General features: G+C 44.5%; 1 long non-coding RNA gene across 3 annotated transcripts in view; it reads left to right on the top strand.

Annotated features, from left to right (window-relative positions):
- Positions 1–12,082, top strand: part of LOC146378624 (uncharacterized) — a 44,689-nt gene extending 32,607 nt beyond the window's left edge. For 2 of the 3 annotated variants that reach the window (XR_014801478.1, XR_014801480.1), the window contains exon 3: positions 10,983–12,082. This is a non-coding gene — a long non-coding RNA (uncharacterized LOC146378624). The remainder of the gene's footprint in view (positions 1–10,982) is intronic. The other variant, XR_014801479.1, reaches the window with a different exon arrangement.
- Positions 12,083–18,746: the final 6,664 nt, after the last annotated feature.

An 18,746-nucleotide genomic window follows, 5' to 3' on the forward strand; every position in this document is an offset into this window, starting at 1 on the left:
CAAGCTGCCTGCTCGAGCTGGAGCTTTGTTGTAAATTCTGCTGTAGTTCTTCATCATTGTGATAGAGTTTTTTTTATTGATGACACAGATTTTACAATGTTTGGGGCTGAAGCTGAGCAGGCTGCCCTTCTGCAACCTTTGTCATTTATCCAACGAGCTTGTATCTTTTTCATTGTTTCATGCTCAGAGTTTCCATTGAATTGTGCTCATGCTTAGCCAGATATGCTGTCCCACTCTGAAATATTTGATGTTAAGATGTTGAAGAATTTCTTTGGCTGAAGGATTGTCTGCAAAGTTAGCCTGCTTTTCCAGTGTGAACAGATGTGGAAAACCCCTTACCTGTTTCCTATCAGTGCAGCTATTGAATGGAATTAATTGGCTATTTTTAGATCATCAGTAATTAAATCTGGCGTGAAACTAACACCGTTGAAATCCAGCGATCCTTATCAGCATCGCATGGCCGGTAGAGTCACTGTCATCAAACAGGTTTCTGTGTGGGAATATGATCCTGGTAAATCCCTGGAAACCAAAGAAGGCCTTTTATCTTCCATTTTGTAATCCCACTTTCAGGAAGATCACGCCTCCTTATTCAGCTACACACCACCGGGTTTCACATTGCTGCTGCTGCTGCTGCTGCTGCTGCTGTTCTGACCCACTCACAGGAAGAAGAGTCAGAAGTGTTGAAAAGTGGACAGTGTGCTGAGGAACGCAGAGGGGATCTCATGCCAGTCAGCTTGGAATGAAGAGTTAGTTCAGGCAGCACCAAATGTAGCTTCTTTATTTAATCACAAACGCAAACTTTGTTTCCTTCGTCTTTAGCTCTTACAAATTTAACAGAGTATGCAGAATCGAGATGTGCCTCACTAGTGTTTATTTCAAGAGCTGCGATTTTCTCGTCTTTCCTCACCTCTGAACCTCAGTCGTTCCTCCAGATGTGTCGAGGAAAGCATTGCCGCTGAGAATCATGCTGCCTCAGCACTCTTCTGTCCAGCTGGTCATTGGTTCCTGCTGGGCCTTCATTTATGGGATGGTTAAACAAATAAATTATGGGATTAGATAGGGCCGGTTTAGGTCGCTGATTTATTTATTTTTTTCTGTCCCCACTGCTATAACAGCCCCTTTGAGAAGTACGCTGGCAAGGAACTTCAAGGTTCTTCAGATGACTTTAAGAATTAATAAAATAAAGATTGCCTTGATTGAATTTGGTGTGCTGCAGTCCAAATGATGTACAGCAGGAAGAGCTGGCAGCACTGCGCAGACAGCCAATCATGGAGCATCACATTTGCTCTACATTTCATCAGTGAAGGCAGCCAGAAACCTAAAGAGTGCGTGTATTAGACCAGCAATAAGGAAAGTTGCTGAAACCTAGAATAATAATTCATTTTGGATGATTTTTCTTCTTCTTTGGCCAGTTTATAGTTGTTTCCTGTTGCATGTGTTCAGCTAAACACTAGCAAATGCTGCTGCTCTTTAAAGCTCCATATGAAGATAAATCTTACTGAGCTCAAAACAAAAATAAACAGTCCCTAAAGTGAATTTATGTTACCGCCTGTGGAGTGGATGCAGTGTTTACATTGTGATCAGATTGCAGATTGTCCTGCATTTTTGTTTCGATGTCAGAGAAACTGTATATTCAAAGCAAGTGACCCATCACACGAGGCTAATACACTTTGTGATACTCAAAGTTCTGTGAGCCGTTTAGTTGTATTGCAGACAGTGACACTCAGGCACAAAACACTGGAAAATCAGCCAACTGCTGCTTACATCTGTAATCTCTCTGAGAGCAGAGATTGGCTTCTTGCTTTTGACGTCACCAATGGGTGGAAACCTTGGTAACAAATCGTCTGAGACCAGAACGCTGTCGGTTCTGGCCAGAACGCTACTCTAGCTCCCCAACTCATAAAATCTCACTTCCCTATAAAAATGAGCAGCCTCGAGCACCATTTCTTCCCAAGGAAACATATTCCCTTAATGCATTCGGGTTAATGGCAAATGAATAATCATAACTACTTTCACCCGCCCCCCAAACACACACAGACACACACACAGACACATGGGGGTGGGGTGTCATCGATCTGTCTGGAGTGCGCCCCTCTCTGCCTGCTGCATCAGCCGCTCTCCCCCTATTGATACGCTCTTGCCCCTTGACCCCTGGGACAGATCGATGCAATTGATTGGAGAAGGGCAGGGACAAGGGCAAGATCTGCTGACTGGCCGACAGCAGTGTGACAAGACATGATCGTCATTAATGTCCCGCTGGCTGGCTGGCTGGCTGGCGAGGTGCTGTGCATCACATATTCCCCGCCGCCCGCTCTCCTCCCCTTCCAGCCTCCATCTTTCTCCTTCACTCTTCTCTTTCCCTCCTACTTGTGCTGCTCCATGGTCCCAGTCTGTGCTGCTTCAGCTGACTGAGATAACTCCATCAGTGGGATACCTGTCTAATGCTCGCCTGGCATCTGCCAGCACAGATATGCATCTCCAGGCTGCATGGAGATATTCTGAGCTGAGTGTAGAAACATGAACAGTGTCATTGCGAGTGTCTGCTGCATAATGTCTTTGGGCTCATTGTGCGAGCTGCTTACCAATCACAATGGAGCCGATCCTATTTTTGGTTGCTTTGAAAAGCTGTGTCTTGATGCAATTCAAAGCAAGTGTATCAGAATCTGCTTCATCTCTGTCAAAACAACTTTATGCATCCTCTGATTGGAGGTGAATCCCATCCTAGTATTATACACGCATGCCCTGATTCTGAATCTGAGAATATGTCACTGATACACAACAGAAACTCAAACGCATCTGTTTTTTCACCGTGTTTACTCTCATGGACCAGTTTCATCACGCTGCGGGATTCTATTTTCCAGTCTAGACTAGAAACAGGCGATGTTTGCGTGTATTGTGGAGGGGTGATGGGCAGGATAACTCCAGACTCGGCAGTGACACTGCTGTAATGGAGCTGATTGATCACCTATATGGCCGCCTGCTGGCCCCACTGGCTGTAGCATACAACAAAATCCCCCCCCCCGTCTCTGCGTCACCGCCACCATCGCCGAGCCGATCCACAAGGACCAACCATCCCCCATAGACTTCATCCTGGCCACGATTTTGACATTGGCAGCAGGATTTACTTGTGCACCTCTTCGGCGCTTAGCTCGCCATGTTTCTGTGTGTTTCTGCAGGACGGAAAGGTACAGACGAATTTGACATCTTTGATGAAGTGACATTTGCTGTGAGAGCCTTTTTCCTGCACTGCAGCAGAATTGGGAAGCTGATGCTTTCCATTTGAATTAAAGGGCATGATCAATCAATGATAACATTTGCAGACCTCTCTCTCTCTTTCTCTGGCCCCTCTTTGTGACACAGGGTCGTAACCCTAATCTATCCACGGTGTTGAAGGTGATTAAGGTTTGAGATTAGCGCAAGCTGTCAAGGGCAGATCTGGTTCGGGCTGAATGCGAATGAGTAAAATGTCATATTTTTAAAATGTACTCTCTACGGGTTTGTCCCTCGGTATCTCAAACAAAATATCTTAATTACATAAAGACAAATGTATGTCACATTTCTTTCTATTGTTGAGGTTTTTAAACATTAAAATGACCAAATGATGCTTTGGCTACGAACAGTGAAGAATTCTGGCAAACGCTGAAAGTAGGTTTGATGTTTTTGTGACCCTTCGAGTTAATCAGTCTGACTCGAAATGATGCTTGCTGAGCTCCATTATGTATATTTCCACATAGACATAGATGTAGTACCGGGCGGCACAGTGACACATTTCTGTATTTTGCGTGTGATCGTGCAGGATCCAAAAAACATGATCTGAAAATGTAACACTTGACAAGAACGATGAGGAAATTCTTGGACCAGATATTTGCTTTTGTGTCTGACTCAAACAGCCGTGTGCCTTATGCTGCCGCTCGCTGCTGTCAAGCCTCGGTCACAATATTGTGACAGTGACAGTTTGTGTTCGTGCTTGTGCTGACCACATTGCTGTGTGTGTGTCTGTATGTGTGTGTGTGAGAGAGAGAGAGCTAAGCAAAGCAGCTGGAGTGTCACTCTGACTCACTGTTCTCTGTCTGGTTTTTGGGGTGTGGGGGTCTTGTTAGTTTGTTGCTGCCTATGTTGTGTGTGTGCAATGCCATTTGTGTGCTCTCTGTCTGAGATGGTAATTTTGTGTCAGTGGCTACCTCTGCTGTGCATGTGTTTGGATGTGACTGTACCAGCTGCACCGATGCTACAAGACAGTGGGATAGCTACAGTGCATCCTCCACCACGGCCAACCAGTCCACTGCAGTGTGTGTGCATGCGTGTGTGTGTGTGTGTGTGTGTGTGTGTGCTGCTGAAAAAGAGAAGAAATTGATCAGCACAGGGAGGAACGTGTTCACCAGCAAAGGCTGGATGGAGGGTGTGTGTGTGTGTGAGAGAGAGAGAGAGGGGGGAGAGAAAGAGCGAGGGCTGTCGCTGCAGACTCCTGCTGCAGTATCTCACTTTGGGCAAGCAGCTGCAGACAGGGAGAAACAGACAAGCAGACAGGTACAGACCTGGAGTGATGGGAGGGGATGGGTGGTGGGAGGGGGTGGGGTGGAGATAGTAATAGAAGGTAGGGCTTGGGGTGCAAGGGTCAGATGGGGGAGGGGGATGAGTGAAAGCAAAGTAGCGGGTTCCGGCGGCAGCGGCAGCTAGAGGGAGCAAATGTTTTGGGGCTTCTCGTTTTAATTTTTTTATATCCCGTTGTTTGTTTGGCAACGGCAGCGTGTCGCGTCGGACCCGCGATGGGTACGAGAGAGAAGAAGAGGGGGAAGAAAAATAAAAGTAGAGGGTGTAGATAACAGTGTCACGACATGGCTGATGTCCCATCGTCATGAGCAGGTAGGAGGAGAATGAGTAGTTCTGGTGGTGGTATTGGTGCTGTGGAGGGGTGGGGGTTGAGATGCTGAGATGGAGCTGACAATGCAATTGGAAAGGAGGGATGCTGTGTGCTGGGGAGTAGTGGGTGGGGGTGAGGGTGAGGGGTGGGGTGGCGGAGACGTCCCACCTCACTGACCTGCGTCTGGCTGCAGCTTCCCGCGGACACCTCAGCCTTTACCGGCACCCGCGCCGCCCCCCACCATCTCCCCCTCCTTTCTTCTGCCACTGCCCTTTTTTCCCCCCTCTTTCTGTTCTTCATCATCCTCAGCTCAGAGGCGGATAACAAAAGGCGTAGTCGGTGGCAGACAGAAGAGTGAGCATGCGAGGCAACGCGTCGGGTGGCGCGGCGCATTCATTTCCGGAAGCCTCCACTTTGCCTGGCGTTCCCCAGAGAGAAGGAGACAGTCAGAGACATCTATCCGGCTGCTTTTTTTTCTTCTCCTGGTCTGAGGAGGAGGAGTTGTGGGATGATTGGGAGGAGGGGGGGGCGGGGGGAGTGGGGGGGGCATTCACTGGTGTGTTTGGGTACACGACCGGTGAAAACGATATGGGAATGTTTTCAGTATTGCTTTAGCATTTACTGCAGTTTGGCATTTTTAAGTGCAGCTAAGGTCTGGATTGTGACTGTTTGGCTCCGGCCGGGCTGGAGCTGCTTTCCAGTTAATTGTCTCGCTGAAGCGCCGTGCCTTTTGACACTGATAACTTATCGCCAAGCTTGCTGCTGTGGCGGCAGAGTTGGGCTGGTAGGTGGTAGAGTCTGGTGTCGAGGGTATTGCAGTCAGCAGTGGAAAGTGAAATATGGGAAGGGAGGCAAGTTTTGGTACCTGTGCTGAAGACGAACCCGCCCTTCTCTCTCGTCCCTTTTGTGAAAAGATGTTTTTTCTGGAAATTTACCCGCATTCTGTGTAATGCTGAGCAGCTCAAAGTGCCGTGCGTTTTTTATTTTTTTGGATTCAGTGTCTAACCGTACCTATCCGTAGGGGCTGCTGTGATGGAAAGCCAGAGGGTGAGGCTGCTGCTGGTGGCTCTCTGCATCCATCAGTCGAGCAGAGTCTGCCAGCCAGGTCCTGGTCCCGCCACCCTGGAAGCGAGAAATTTAGACTGATGATCAGCTGATGCTCTTTAGGACAAAGGCGAGCCCAGCTGCTTGGCTAGGGGGCTTTTCCTTCCTCAGCACAAAGGCTAGTTAGCACAGAGCAGGCAGTGCAGGCTTGTCTGTTTGTCTGAGCCTCTGCTTCTGCTTCTGTCTGGGCACTGCCACGAAGATCATTTAGGTCTGGCCGTCTCCGGCGAAATCCCTGCTTTGTCTTTCTTTGTCATCTCTGCTGCCTACTGCTGCTGTCTGGTGCTTTGTTGTTTTTTAGTGTATTTAAACATATGCCTGAAAATCTGTCTACCTTTGCAGGTCTTTGTGTGCACAGGAATCAAACCAAGCTGTCGAGAAAAAAAAAAGTTGTCCGCAGTGGAAGAACGGAGGAACGCTGGAGCATATATCTGTGCAGAGCTACTTTGTTTTTTAATTGCAGCCTGTGCCTATAGTTTCAACTATAGACACTTGATAGAAATTTGGTACGTTTAAGTGGCACTGGTTGACGAAGAGACAGTGTGTGTGTGTGAGTGTGTGTGTGCATTTGTGTGTGAGTGAGTAAGAGAGAAAGAAAGGTGTCAGTGCCCTGCAGCTGACTGCGGCTCCTCTGTAGACTCTGTCGTACTTCACCTGCTCCCTGAGACCCTAACTTGTGAGCTCTCTTGATGAAAAATCACGGGTTAGGCTCTTGGGACGCGGGCGGACGGCACAATCGACTTTCTGCCGAATGTTCCACATGGAATCGGAAAGCATCAGCGGCTGATTTTCTTTTAAAAATGCATGTATGGATGGGACGGTGCAGAGAATGGCTAACACACAGAAAGGAAATAGCTGAGCGCAGTAAAAAAAAAAAAAAGCAAAGCACATATGTGAAGGGTTTGTGTTCTGTTGGCTCCTCCGTGACATCGTGTACGAACCCGTTAAGGAAAACTGCAGCACTGATGCGACTACATCTGCAGGGCTGCGCTTGTTTGAAATTTTTTTGTTTTTCCCCCCAAAATCATGAAGGACGCCTTTCGTAATGGCGCCAGTACCACCGCCATTAAAGCGAAAAATACCAATCGATTCTGCACTGGGCTGTCAACCGGCACCGTAATCTCTCTTTGTGTCAACATCTGTGTTTGAATACAATTCTAGTAACACATGATCTGATTAGAAATGACAGGACACCAACCAGTCCAAACCACCACACCCCAGGCTCATGTTGATTAACCCCTGTCACCACCTCCACACAGCCAATATATCTGATCCTCCATTACCAGAGCAGTCACTCTGAAATTGATAAGTCTAGACGCTATAGGAGCAAAAGGACTAATGCCACATCTGCTGCTGCTGTTTGGAGCACTGGAGAGCTAAAACACACAAGTTCAAAAACATTTTTTTCTTTACATTTTTCATAGTTGATAATTTCACTCATCTGCTTCATAAATTGATACATTTCTCAGCCAAATGTCAGAAAGTCTTCAAATATTTTACGGTTAGAATATAAATTTTCTACATTAGCCTCAAAATAATTCTTCTAATTATAATTCACTTCTACCCTTTTTTTTTTATTTTTTTAGTTAGAAGTATGCACATAAGCCAGATACATAAACAAAAAATACTCTAATGACTTTATATCTTTCTATATTTAAATGATTTTAAAAGCTCCCGATTGTTCAAATCAGGGGAAATAAAGAAAGATACCATGCAGTATGTCAAATAAAAACCTATGGCCACGCTTTGAAAATGTGGAATCGGGTCAACAGAAATCGAGTTGCTCTCTTTATCTGAATATTTCTGTTGAAATCTGCGATTGTGGTGAGATGAAACGACCAAATTGGTTAATGATCTCAATCAATATTTAAACGGGAGGCGTAGCTCAGCGCAGACAGACATCGTAATTCATTAAGACAGGCTCTTAAAGAGAAAAGGACAAGATTGAATGCTGAATAGAAAATGAAAACACTGGACCTGTCTCTTATAAACATGACTACAGAAGTGCAATTACAATAAATTAGGTCTGCATAAAAAAAAAAAAATCGGTTCTTTTCCTTTTGTGCCAGAGAAAGGTGTGAATTCATTTACAATTACAGCTTGACCTGGTTTTTAAACTTTCAGTTTTTCCCAAGACGGCATGCTTTTCTGAAAACCTAATTTCTGCTAAATTACTCGTATTAGGAATACAGTTCAAAACAATTGATTTTCTCTCTAATGCCCTCCTCTCCATCTCTCTCCCAGTCTCCAGTCTTTCTCTCTCCCTAATTATGTTTTTTTTTCTCGTCTCCCTATTTGGTTTCATAGCGAACAATGCCGATGCCAACTAATAGTCTGTGCCTATGCCACAGAGCCCCCAGCAACAGCTGAAGGAGCGCCATGCCCCATGAATACCAAACAGCCAGGCACAGTGCGACAAGTGCTGAGCAGTCAGACGCAGCACAGGCAGAGCGGAGCTGGTGCCCACAAAACAGCCAGACAGTTTTATTAGGGTCTGTCTGACACGCAGCAAAGTCTGGCAGCACCCGAGCCCACTGATGAAACAACCACCCCCCCACCCCCCTCCAACAGTAACAAAGCAGCACGCTCAGAGCAATCCGCCAAGGATCCAATAAATATCACCCCGTAAAAATCAGCTCCCAGCTGGTTTGTAACTGCGCTCAATGGGGAATACAAACTTTGTTCAAAGTCAAACTAGTTCTCAATGAGCTACTGCTAAATTGATCTCGATTCTGCCATCCGAGTGACACACACTGCATCGGACGTAGCAGCGAAGACAGGAAGTGTTGTTCAGGAAAATGCTGCTAAAGCTTTAACGCTGTAAAAGTCGTGATTTTATTGAAAGTGAACAGATCCAAGCCTGTAGGCATTTTGAGCAGAGTGCTGAGGGAAAACATTGACACTTTAGGATTAATATGGTCGTCATTAAAAGTCTTTTATTTTGTCAGTGTCAGTTTTGTTATTACTCATTATTGAAGTGTATAAAATGTGACTTTAAAAAATGGGTTAATTTAAAATAAGAGCTCCTGATTCAAATTGTTAAAACTTTTTTTTAAATGAACTCTTAATTAGGTTGCAGTTATAGTAGATCTGAAAGTGTCTGTCAAGGTTGCACTATCTAACAGCGAGAGGCAATATTAGCTTTTCTTTTCTGTTTCTGTTTTAAAAAAACGTGTTTATGCCGAGCCAATCAAAAGACTTTTCCTGGTGCCGGTTTAAACACAGGATGTTAAATATTATGTTTGGACTGATTAAAGCGAAATAATTGAAATTGCTGCACGGATCAGCAGATCTCGTATATTAATATGTTGCGATGCGCTTTTATCTGCACTCGTGTTAAACAAACAGCTGTCGGTATGAGGTTTCTGTTCTCGCCAAGTCTTCAAGCTCCTGCAGGAAACATTGATCCAGACCTTGAATAGGTGGAGATAAACTAAAGACTCCAGCTGATGGCCCGAGTGTGTGTGAGAGATTACGCTCCATTGTTCAGAGGTGGTCATGTAACACACTCCGCCGCCGCGTCGCTCAGCTTTAAAAGCAATAAGGCCAGATTAACATTTATTCGGCACATTAGGATTTGGGCTGGAGCCGACATGGAAATCAGGTGGATTTTGTGAATTAGATGGCTTGTTTTTGATTTTTGGTTGTTTTCGATTGTCAGGCTTTCCTGTTGGAGGATCTCTTATCGCAGCAGGGTGGGGAGGAGGCGCAGGTGGTGGAGGTGGTGGTCGGTGTGTGTGTGTGTAGGTGTGTGTGTTTGGGGGTGGGGGGTATCAGGTATGCCTGATAGTGGGGCAGTACAGAATGGAGGGGGGGGAGTGTCTGAGTTTCCAGACACTGCGGCAGGAGGCCAGACAGTCACCTAAACGCACACACGTAGAAGTGCGTTAGCGACAAAGCGACACACACAAATAATGGAGAAATACACACATTTTTGTACAAAGCCTATTCAATTTTGTTTTTAATTCAATCAAGGGGTATAAATCATAGTGCCACTTGTAATGTAATTATCCTCATGCATGGAAAGCACAAAAGTTTCTTTATTATTCTCAGGGCGACGGGAGATAAACTCCATTAACTATTACAGATTACAGTAAGTGCTGTGGGAGGTGCGGCTGTCTGTTGAAAGGACAAGCGATCTGTGCTGAGACTCGAGGATTTTCGCGGCGGGCCTGTGGGCACGGAGCAGGATTGTGGAAAAGTGGGGCCGATGATTAAAAAGCAAACAACAAAGCTCCGAGGGAGCAGACTGACGGCCTGGCAGAGCAGAGGTCTCGGCTTAGCCAACTGGAATGCTCGCAGACCTGGTTTGTTGCGAGTGTTTGTGCTGTGCGCAGGTCCACAGTATTCGAGGGTGTCTCCTGGCCCTGCTCGGGTCCCGTGTTTTCTCGCCATTCTCTCTCTCTCTCTCTCTGATCTGCGATTCACTTCGGAGGCGTTGCCAGGGAAACCTGGTATCTGGCTAGCGGTTTGATGGAGTTATTGAACTGTAACTGGCTGGGATAATTACGCTCTGTCTTGCCGGCTGGCTGTCCAGTGGCTGGGACTTGAATGTGACCTATAGCTAGCCGGCATTGTCACCGCAGGCTAAATGTTTTTAACCCCTTGGCTGCCAGACATTTGGGCTGTGGTAACTTTGGCACTGATGTCCAGTTTGAGTTTACACTTACTGGAACTCCTGCTTCTGTAGCCACGTCGTTGCTTTTGTAGCTAAAGATTCAGTTAAGCCTACGCCTGTAACTCCAGCAGACACATGTTCAGCGTGCTTTCTGTTCATGCTGAAACAGGCCATGACTCGGAATTCCTCATGTGTCCTCAAGTGTATCCACTGATCCCCTGAGCAGGTGGATCCTTAGATAATAAAACTGTGTTTCTTCAGAGTTTGCATGGATGGATTTGTATCTTTCACTACAAAAGGCTTAACGTTTCACAGATTCTCTTGTGTAAAAGAAGGTTGGTGGAGTTTCTGTGTTCCTACATTTATGCTAAATTGCTATCATTATCTCTCCTCGTCTAGGAGCCCCGGCAATTGTCTGCCATTCTCCATGCTTTAAGGTAAGACAGATACCACTTGCATCTGCAACACCATCAACAAAATCCTTACTTTTCTAGTCTTATTCAGTCTAATCCATTATGCCAGCAGACAGCAGCAGATGAGAGTTTAGTTGTGTGACTGCCTTGTTTTGCTTGCAGTAGACGAGTGAGTCAGTAAAAGTGTCAGACCGCCGTAACAGACGGCCTGCGTGAGATAATTAGCCCGGAGTCATTTGGAAGGCGCTCAGCTCTGCCCAGGTGCCCACTCTGCTCAGAAAGAGACCAGACGACCTTTTACTCAGCTCCGTCCCACTGCAGTCACTTAAAACAGTGATGGATGTTTCCCTTTACTCCCCGCTCCCTACCGGCTCTCATTCTCCTTTCCTCTCCACCCGTCCCTCTCCCATGTCACCATTTCCCTCACTTCTGTCCTCTGCTTGCAGCACCTTGTTTGTCCCTTCTCCTCTCCTTGTTTTTCTACCCTCGTCTGCCTCTTACAGCTCCCATTCTCTCTGTTATTCCAAAGTGATGAGAGGGAAGAGGAGGAAGAAAGGTGTGGAGAAAAGGGGGAAGGGGGGGATTTAAAGTGAAGTGGTGAAGGAGACTTTTTTTTCCCCTGTCTTTTTTTTTTTAATCCTGCCAGTTTGAGAAGAGCAGACTCGAGCCCTGCGCCCCCTCGGATCCTCATTAGTATGCACCGGCTGTCGCTCAGGTGACATGGCCACTGGATTCCATCCCAACTGCAGGAACATCAGCAGCACGGTGGAGAGTGGGATAGCAGGTAAGGACAATGAGAACGGAACGGCGTGGAGGAAAGGAGAAGACGAAAGTGGTGGGATGGGGCATGGACTTGTATACACTGCTGTAATCCAGCTTCTTTAATTAAAGCGTCTACCACTGTGAGCTGAGCCGTGCAAGTTAAGTCATCGTTTGTAAAGCACATCCACGCAATTTTCCTCGTTAATGAAATATCCCGCACTTCTCTGTACACAGTTTGAACAATTCATGAATTCACGAGCATTAAATGTAGATGTTGGAGCGTCTGCTCTTTCTGCTGATTTTAATAAACACCTCTGTTGATTATGCTGCGTGTGTTTGGTTATTTCGAAATATAATATTTTTACTCCATGTAAGCAAACAGCGGAGGAATCCTGCAGTTTCCCTCAAAACAGTTTCATTGTTTTCACTTGTGCGATTTTGATTCCCCGTGATATGTAGGATATTGGTTTTGTTGCCAAAGGCAGCAAATAGAGGGGCGTACTACACAAACAGTCGCACTCTGTACGTGTGTGTCAGAGAAGCCAACAATATGAGAATAAGGAAGGAAAAAAAGTGCAAGAAAGAGAGTGTGTGTGTGTGCATGCATAGGTGTTTGTGTGTGTGTGAAACAGAGACAAACTGTGTGTGTGTGTGTTTGGGGAGCAGTGCGGCCAGGCTGCAGATATCATCCATCTCCCTGTCACAGGCCCAAGGGCTGCTGGGAAAGTGGCAGACAGCTCCCTGGCTATGACAACAGAGGCTGCATCCTAATTTTCCGACAGAGAATGCCTGAAAAAAGCTGCGCCTCTCCTCCCTCACCGCCCAGTACGGAAAGCCATTAACCCCTCGATCTGGGAACAAAGCACGGAGCTCGGCCCGGGCCACCGTTGGCTGCGAGTCACATTGGCTCCCATCATCCTGCAGCCGTAACTCCGAGCAGAAACGTTCCGCTTGAACTCGTGTTTCCGAAGCGCTCCGGGCCTGCAGAGGTACGGCTGAGCACGGCGAGGAGCACGGACCAGCTCTAAAGGTGTATCTGATGAGGAGCTCGCATTACTGACAGATACTTGATGACAGTGCAGTGATTTAATTTGTGAAGTGCATTTTCAAAATAAAAGAGCTCGTGGCAAAAGCTGTTCTAACTGGATTACATGCTTTCTGCTTAGCCATGACTAATTTTGTTATAAAGCTGTTGTCAGATATTCTATGGCTTTTGTTACACACGCCAGCACTCTCTAAGTGTTTCTGCATCTCCTCCCTGGTCCTGGGAGTTAAACACTGGCACCAAGATTAAATCAGGACTCATTAACATGAAGGAAGTGTGTGAACGTTAGTCTTTTTTCCACTCGTGCCGACTTTGGTTTTAAAGTTTCAGCACTTTAAGGAAAACCAAGCATTCAGAGCCAAGTTAAGACGCGCAAATGTTTAATAGATTCCAGGTCTGATGAACATATGATGACTGATCAAACGTGCTTTGAGTTAAACACACAATAGAAACGTGAAAGAATGTTAGTTAGTAAAGCCTTTTTTGTTACATAAGTGCATAGTTTAGTATCCAGTGTGTCAAATGTCTAATTCGACTTTTTTAAGAGTTAAGGTTCATGTATTAATTTCACGAGTTTCACTAGAACTTAATGCTAAAATTACACACAGAGCTTATTTAGTTATTTTTCTGCAGACATAATCACATCCCAGCTCCTAGAATTTCCAATGAAATTGTTTTCTTTGTAAGCAACACTATTGTTGCGAGCAATACACCAAAAAATGAAGTGATTTTTTCTCTCTGAAATTGCACTGCAGGATTTTGCAGTAGGAATTCAGAATTTCAGTAGGAACTAAAAATAAGTCTTTTTTAAATTTTCATTAAAACAAATAAAGCTGAGTGAAGAGTCGATGGTGCCAAATAAATGTGATATTTTCCATGAAGACAGAAGATGGTAGTAAGCAGTGTAACAGAGAGTTTAATCTTGTCCCACATCAGGGCTGATATGGGAACGTACTGTAAAGAGCTTGAATTGATGAATTTATGATCAAAGACGCGAGGACGAGGCCTGCTTTAGATCTTTGATCACTGTTAACAAATCAGTGGAACGCAGCGTCGGGATCAAACGTGTTCGGTACCGAACAAAGACTGCACATGTTGGGTGGGGGGCAGAGCGTGTTAGGCAGGTACTGCAGGGTACACAGAGGAGCCGCCCTCTCCTGCATTCTTATGTTTCAGAACTTGCTCAGTGCGTTTGCAGGCAGATGTAACTCATACAGATAGTGAGTGATGTTAAAGAAAAACACTAATATATGTGTTCAGTAACATTTACCAGTTTGTACTTCATGTAGTAATGAAGTGCTCATTTATACTCTGGACAAACTCTACTGGCTGATGAAAGCCAGCAGCTGCAGCTGGAAGCTCAGGAAGACATCTGGCACGGTAAGTGGCCCTCCAAGATTTGAAACACATTTATTGAACATTTTAGATTTATTTGCTGATGATTTTTTTTTTTTTTTAATCATTTTAACATCTTTTGAGTGTGTGAAACAGCACACACATAAATGCACTTAACAAAAAAGCCATAACATCATCTTGGAAACACATTATTATTTTGTTAATGATTCACTTATTAAGTCGAATTTTATGGTAAAATAAATCTCTGGTTCTTTATTAATAAACGATGAAAACCAGCACAGGTAAAAAGATTTCCTTCTCGGCATTGATGCTGCATTCAGGTCTTAAGGGTTAAGTAGTAAATCAGAGCTTCGTGCTTTTGGGTCATAAATGCTTCATGGGAAATGAGTTTCAGTCATACATGTCGATTGCGCCTCCCGAGTGTCAGCAACTATGAAATATGGTAAGTGGAGGGAGCGAAGTGATACATCCACCTAAAATAAACCCAAAGAACTGCATGACCTCTGTCTCTCTCTCTGCTTTTTTTCCTGACATGAAAAGAGACAAAAACACGAGCGCATTGAGCTTTCTGGATTTGTCATTTGTGGTTTACATTTCTATGTTTGGCTCGCTGTAAAACATGAACTCCCTAATCAAGCGCACATGTGAAGGAGCTTACTTTACACACAGCTGCAATCACCGCGTCACTGCAGCCTCACAGCAGCCTTTATTCCGACCGGCCATCTCCTCAGTCACGGGTGAAGTTGATGTCGCTTCGTGCGCAGCACTCCTCTGCATGTGCACGATGCTGATCGGGTCACAGGTCGGAAAAGCTGAGCCTGGGAATCCGCTCAGCGCAAATGCAACTTTGATTTGTGATGATGAGTCACACAAACATGCTTGTACATGCGATCACTATCTGCTGACTGTGTCCGTGGAAGTGGCCTCGGGGATTCTCACACTCAGACTGAGGGGTTAAAAAATTCTCAGATGTTGCTAATGAGGTCGAAAACACACAAACTCTTCGTTTGCAAAACTATATTCATGAGCGTCTATGCTCAGATGATGAATCCACCCACTTTATAGTGGTAGGAGGACTGAGTAATAGTAAGAGATGATGCAGCAATTCAGGCGGCTCATTTCCACAGAAGATACACAGTGCACAAACAAACAAACAAACAAACAATAATTTACGATATTTTTTAAAAATCTAATATTATGATTGAAAGGACATCCAATGATCACAATTGAAAAGGTGGAATTTCCTTTGCATGAAAACGAACCTAAATTACCATCTTTTAGCTTTACTCGTGTAAAACACACTGATGGATAAATTAAAATAAGGCACAGTTTCTTCCAAGCAAAAATTATGATTTTTTAAAAAAGAAGTCAGGCGATCAAATAAATGCAGCAGAGTAAACAACACAACATTTTCTTCTGAAAAAGTTTGTTTTGTAGTTTTCTGATGGTTTTCAGTTTTTGTGTATTGTTTCCAAAGTGACTGCTCAGACTCTTTTTATTTATTTTTATTATTATTTTCATTTTCATTTGTAATCCCAGTCCTTAAGGACTGGGATTACCAAACTCCTGTAAATAATATAATTATTGCCACAATCACTGGAAGACACAGTTTCAAATCTTTCTTTGTACCACTTTTGTAGCAGTGCTTTCAGCGTGCCTCCCCACAGCTTCCCCGGAGTGTAACTCATACTAACTTTAGTGATCCCTGAGTTTTCCTGTGGTGCAAGCAAATGGTTGACATTTATTATACTCAGTGAATTAGCTTAACAAACACACAGCTGCGTAAGATTTTGAAGTTATCCATGTTCATGAACTTTCAACAGAGCACCAGCATCATGAAAACCTGAGACTTTCACATGAGACACATAGCAGGCTGTTAGTACTGATGTGTCAGTGTGTGAGGGGCACATCGCCGCTGCAGCCATGTTTACAGGTAGTTTAGTGCCATTTCCGGATCACGGGGTAAATCAGAGGGGTTGTGTGGTGATTAGGATGATTAATGAGGCAGGGAAAAAAACAAAGTTCTACTTCTCAGATTTCTATTTATTTTTTCAGACATGGAGCTTCCTGCTTTCATATGAAATATCAGCTACGCTGACCTCTTTGGGCCTCAAACAGTTTTATTTCAAATGAAGGCACTGAGTGATATTGTATCTCTGGTGGAGCAGCTAACAGCTCTTAAACAGCACTGCTTTACTTATTTAGTGTCGTTTATTCCACAGGCTAAACAACACTGAACATAAATACTATATATACAGTAGATATATCTTTCCGTATCAAATAGATATTAAAGAGTAAGAAATATTGTCTCACCTAAAATACAGTGCATTAGAAGAATAAAGCAAAAATGGAGAAGAGAAGTCTAATGACACACATCAGATGCAAACAAATGTCTGCCAACATTATTATACCTGCTGAACACTGTCAGCACACAGCCTCACAAAGCTGCTAGCAGGTATAATACAAATACATAAATAAAAATAAATGACTTTTATTATTATTATTTTTTATTTTTTAATTTGGTTCTACTGAACAAGCCTTTTTTCACACTGTGATATAAAGAACACTATAAAACAACATTATAGCATCTCATTTTGTATTTCATTTCATTCCTAAAGCCTTTGGCAGTTTCTGCTTGAGTGGCACTCCTGAGTTCAGAAACCAAAATGAGCCACCCTGGGCTCTGTGGAGCAGACACGTGTGGAAATGAAGGCTTTCTGCGTCCCATCACCAGGTCAGAGCCAGACCTGAAAAAGTCCGGCAAAGTGAGATTTTCACTTCTGCATATTGAAATCAGAGCATATAACATTCAGAATAAATAGCATCCTTCAAACAGTAAACTCTACAAAATGTCACGAAGCGCAACAACTGTTCCACTTTGATGTTCGTAACACTGGCCTGCCTCTCCTGTGCTGCAGTAAGCAATCTTTTATTCATGTATGTATACAGTCTGGTACTGAGGCACCTCCAGGGAGGAACGGGACACCTCATAGAGGCCATTTTTGTTTTTTTTAAATAAATCGACAAAATTGATTTTAATCCATTTTTTCCATTCTTTTCTTTCCTGCTTCACTCTCTAAAAGGCAGATTTACTAAGATGGAAAATGACCTGTGATTGAAAATGATGTGAAAACCACGACCGCAACAACCAAGAAGAAAATAAAATCACAACATTTGTTTTAGGCCAGCAAACTCCTACAGACTCCTGCACTAAAGACACACATACACATGTATATGTCCACATGTGTGTCACATCCCTATATGTGCATGTTCTATAGACAGTGTATCTCTGCAGTGTATTGATTCATCTTTATTTCACAGTCTCACACAACAATGATGGTGGCCACGGCTCGCCACGCAGCCAGGCGAGCGTGTACCGCCTCCTGTCCTGCCACGCACACCGAGCAGCACGCCGCAGGAGTAGAAAGCTCGAATATACAGATGTTTCTGTCCCTCACAGGCTCACTGGTGCCTGCACGCAGCGTTGCTGCTGCTGCTTCTCAGACTACAGCCTGTCAGACGCTCATCCATCAGTGCAGAGACGGAGGGTACAGCACTGCGGCTCCGTCTGATGTGAACGACTGAATGAGAGGACAGACTTGTGTCAGAATTAGCTGCTGGAACAGATAACACAGAGCTGCTGTGTTCTCGGTGTGTTAAGGAGGCGCTTTATCATCGAGATTCAGTGTGAAGATGATCACGTCTTCTCTGGCACAGAATGTGACTGACAGCTCCTAACACTGCAGACCTCTGTACTCACTGAACACATGTATAGTCTGTAAACCTCGCAGAAGGCATTTCAGTTGTCAGGCATGCTAAATTTCCATATCGGATGTTCCTCAGCTTCAAATAGCGGTCATCGGTATCATAACACAGAGTCAGTGGTGTTATCTCTCAGGCCTGAGTGTTGTGAACATTGCACTGCCAGCTGATTGAGTGATAGACCTGCATTGCTGTCTGCAGAGAGCTCTGGCACCATCTTGTGGCACACTTTTCAAGGCAGAAACTGTAATAATAACAGTATTACAGTTGTAGTAGTATTTAACATGACCAAACTAGAGATGCTCTAGTTTAAAGGAAGAAGATTCATTTATGTAATAAGGAGTTATAATGACAGGCTCAATATAATGCGGAGGTCTAGCTCCGTGCTGGGATGTCCCCTGGAGTCTGTGGAGGTGGTTGACGAGAGGAGGATGTTAGTAAAGCTGACATCCCTCATGAACAACCCACATCACCCACTGCATGAGTATGTGAGTGGGCTGAGCAGCTCCTTTAGTCAAAGACTGAAACATCCTCGCTGCAGGAAGGAGCGCTTTCGCAGATCATTCATCCCAACAGCAGTTAGACTCTATAAGTCCTCAATCACGATGTCATAAGTCACTGGACACTGTGAACATCCACGATCACCACTTCATGCAAAATGGACCTTCCATGTGTATGGACATGTGCAGGTATATATGTATGTATGTATATGTATACATATGTATATTTAGTGTGTACGTGTGTGTGTACAGGTCTATAAATAGGAATAGTAGTGGTACAATAGTTATGTCAAGCTATATAGTTTATGTCTTCCATATTTCCAAC

The sequence above is a fragment of the Perissodus microlepis genome, chromosome 10 (assembly GCF_051167445.1).
Source record: "Perissodus microlepis isolate ML-2025 ecotype Zambia chromosome 10, ASM5116744v1, whole genome shotgun sequence".
NCBI lineage: Eukaryota > Metazoa > Chordata > Actinopteri > Cichliformes > Cichlidae > Perissodus > Perissodus microlepis.